The following is a 4,111-nucleotide window of genomic DNA, read 5'->3' on the forward strand; positions in this document are numbered from 1 at the left end:
ACCAGTGTGGAAAATAAAGGGCAAGTGACTGTTTTTATTTCAGGTCTAGAGCAATTCTGAAGCTACACAGACATTTCCTTTTGCTTTCTGTGTTAAAGACTTTGTGATGGCAGCTAGAAATATTTTTCAGACTCTGCCCATTTTACCATGCCCCCTAGCAGGGACATGCTGCTCAGGGTTGCAGGATGATTTCACTCACAGGTACTTAGGATGGAGCTGGTTTTCTCCCTTGGGCTCCCTGAAGACATACTACTGTCCTTAGGACAATGATAATTGCACCCAGTTGCCTTAATTTCATTATGAAAGAAAACATGTGAAAATTAGATGTTAGTGGGTTCAAAGTTCCTATGAGATCAGTGGTGAGTTGTTCAAGAAATAATGTCATTTTTCCACAAGAGTCTGGAAGGGCTGAGCTGAGCCCTGCAGGAGCTGGGGCCAAGGAGCCGCAGGAGAGAGTTGGAGGGCAGCACTTGGCTCCTTTCAATTCACCCATTCCAAGGATGCAGAGTGGGGCCAGGAAGCGAGGAAAGCCCCAGCCAGGGCAAAGGGGGAGTCATGGGTGGGCAGAGCAGGAGTGGTCAATCCAAGCAGCCAGGGAACATAAAATGTGGGACAGGTCCTGTACAGCTCAGCCTGAAAAAGAGGTGAGGGGAGACACAAATGAAAAAGGTCTGTAAAGTCCTGAGGGACACAGATGAAGCTTCTGGTCTCCACTACTACAAAATTCAGGAGGCATCAAAAGAAGTTAGCTGCATTCTCATGAGCAGTATCCCCTTTTTTTAAGTGGTCAGCATTCCCTAATTTCCAGAAGTTTAGTTCTAAATGCTAGCCCTTTCCAAGTCTTCAGAGATTTGGAGTACGTGGCCCTAAACAGAATGTTTAAATGTTTAAACCAGAGGCAACCTGAATTCCCCTTTAACCAAGGTCTTCTGCAGGGTTTTGTGCTGAGTGCCAGTCAGCCAGCCATTTCCAAGGGACTAGAAATATTTTAGTACCTGAAAATCCATCAAAGAGGTCCTGCCTGATTTTTAGGTCAGATTTCTGTAAAAATCCTCCCATGCTAAAGGATGATTTCTGCAAGGGACACCAACACCACAACCAGCTCCAAGGTATATCCACAAAAAGAAAAAGCCAGGGCAAAGCAGGTGAGGAAGGGAGCATCCATGCAGCCTCATGCTCGGTTGTGCACTGCTGTGTGCCTGCTCCAAGGGGTTCTTTCTGACCTTTCCACACCAGTCCAAGGGCTGGCATGAAGCACAGCTGCACAAGGACAGCTAACACAAGAAATACAAGAAACTCTTGGCAGCAGCCTGCTGGTGGCTGCCCCAGGGCCTTGCAGGGCAGCCTGGGTATGCAGCAGTCCCAGTTTCTCACTGCTACACTGCTAGACAAGCTTTTATTAGAGTCTTGCAGGAGCTTAGGGATTATTACTGCCTCAGCAAAAGCATTCCCATTTTCAGCAATGCCAAACCAAATGTATGGGTTCACATGGAAGAAACAGACACTGACACCAGTAAATTCTCATCATTTGGTTTATTATATGTTCTAAATAACCTATTTGGCGCCAGTGTTTCTTGTGTTAGATGCCATCAGTAATTCTGTCCTCCTCGTTTATCAATTAATGAAAATGTAGCCAGCCAGTTTAACTCACTGAGCAACTCTGTTGTGCTGTAATCATGGCCTCTAAATGTCCAGCACTGCAACTGCAATCAGTGGTAGAGATCATCCATGGTATGGCTGTCCTCTCAATTCTCCACAAACAGCCAGAAGAAAACAGCAGTGAGAGACAAAATAACCCTCTTGCTGCTTTTAAACAGCAACTACAGCCTACAAGGAGCTGGAGAAAGGGATCTCTAATTAAGCTGTAATCAGCATTGTCTTTTTTATTATTATTAAGTGAGTTTGACAAAGTATCTGGAGAATCACAGCTAAGCTCCAGGATCACCAACATTTCAGGAAGCTGTGTCTCTGCTAGAAGAGAGTCCTCTGAGTGTGCTGGAAAGACCTGAGACTCCCAAGTCTGTGTCACTGAACTGACTCTGCTAAGGGTTTACCTGGGTGATGGGGCAGAGTGCATCACAGCAGGTTTGCTGATGACAAATGGGCAGAGGTGGCTGAGACACCAGAGGGTTGTGCTGGCACCCAGGGAGAACACAAGGCTGGGGAAATGGGCTGGAAGGTAGGCCATAAAGTTCAACAAGAAGTGCAAAGTCCCACGCTTGGAGGAGAACAATCCCCAGTCCGTGCTGAGGGCTATCCATCTGGGAAGAAGCTTGGCAGAAAAGCACCTGGGGGTCCTGGTGGACACCAAGTTGATCATAACCTAGCAATGTGCACTTAAGGCCAAGAAAGTGAATGGTGTCCTGAGCTGCATTAGGAGAGGTTTGCCATCAAATAGAGGGAGGTGATCCTTCCTCTCTGCTCAGCTCTGGTGAGGCCACTCCTGCAGTGCTGGGTCCAGTCCTGGACTCCCCAGTACAAGAGGGACTCCAAAAAAGGGCCATGAAGATGATGAGAGTTGTGGTGCACCTCTCCTATGAGGAAATGCTCAGAGAGCTGTGACGAGAAGGGAAGGGAGAAGGGAGAAGGGAGAAGGGAGAAGGGAGAAGGGAGAAGGGAGAAGGGAGAAGGTTCAGAAGGGAGAAGGGAGAAGGGAGAAGGGAGAAGGGAGAAGGGAGAAGGGAGAAGGGAGAAGGGAGAAGGGAGAAGGGAGAAGGGAGAAGGGAGAAGGGAGAAGGGAGAAGGGAGAAGGGAGAAGGGAGAAGGGAGAAGGGAGAAGGGAGAAGGGAGAAGGGAGAAGGGAGAAGGGAGAAGGGAGAAGGGAGAAGGGAGAAGGGAGAAGGGAGAAGGGAGAAGGGAGAAGGGAGAAGGGAGAAGGGAGAGGAGAGAAGAGAAGAGAAGAGAAGAGAAGAGAAGAGAAGAGAAGAGAAGAGAAGAGAAGAGAAGAGATCTCCTCAAAGTGTATAAATACCTGAAGGGAGGGTGCAAAGAGGACACAGCCAGGCTCTTTCCACTGATGCCCAGTGTGAGGCCAGAGGCCATGGGCACAAACTGAAACACAGAAATTTCCCCCTGAACATCAGGAAGCTGCCACTGTGGGGGCCACCAAGCACTGACATAGGTTGCTAATTTTCAAATGCTGTCTGAAAATGGTCCTAGGCATTTGGGCCTAGGTGGCCCTGCTTGAGCCCACGAGGTTGGCCCAGATGACATCCAGAGGTCCCTCTCAACCCCAACAATTCTGTGGCTCTGTGAACCTAATTGCTCCCACCAGTGTGTGCTCTTAGCACCTTGCTCTTTCACATCAAAACTTTCTTCACAATGAAGTGACACGGAGAAAAGGTGACCTCTTTCCAATTCTCAGCTTCTGGAGGCAGGGACAAGCAGCACATTCCCGTACAGTGACAGGAAATGCATATTCCCAGCATGGTGCCACGTGATCCTTGCCGCTGGACCAGCAATGGTGGGAACAGCATATCTGGTGTGGGCAGAGAGACAGGATGGGCTTTTGTGGCTGGAATGCATTCCCCAGCTTTCTGAGGCCATGGGAAATTCTGATTCCTGGCTCTTCCTGTAGTCACACCACTCTGTCTGAGTGGGAGAGCCATCTCCCAGCTCCCTGGTAATTGCTTTTGTGGTAAATACAGTTGGGGCTGAATAACACTAAAAAAGATAGCTTTTCTGCAATTAATTATTTTCAAAAGCAACTAGGATTCAGCCAAATGCTAATGAAGCCAAAGAGAAATGGGAGCTGGGCTGTTCCTGAAGCAATGAAAGAGTTTTACCAGCAGTTTAAGAGCACTATCATCATATTCCCAAAGTGGACAGATACTGCCCTTTGCAGTCACTTCTCACACTTGAATTTTCCATTCATTCTGCAAACAGTATCACTTAAATCCTGCACTAGTATTTTAATACTAAGATTAAAGACTTCCATACAGTGGGAAAGTCCAAAACAGAATTTGAAAATATTAATGAAGTGAATGAAAAATGGGGTTTTTAAAAAATGTCTGAAATAACTTGTTTAATGTGGAAAATAGGATGGAAAGAAAATCAAAATGGAAAGAAACCTGTGCAAGAGGGACTGCCTAATATTTTTTAAGCCCAGGTA

Source organism: Geospiza fortis, unplaced genomic scaffold, assembly GCF_000277835.1.
Source record: "Geospiza fortis unplaced genomic scaffold, GeoFor_1.0 scaffold194, whole genome shotgun sequence".
In the NCBI taxonomy this organism is placed as follows: Eukaryota; Metazoa; Chordata; class Aves; order Passeriformes; family Thraupidae; genus Geospiza; species Geospiza fortis.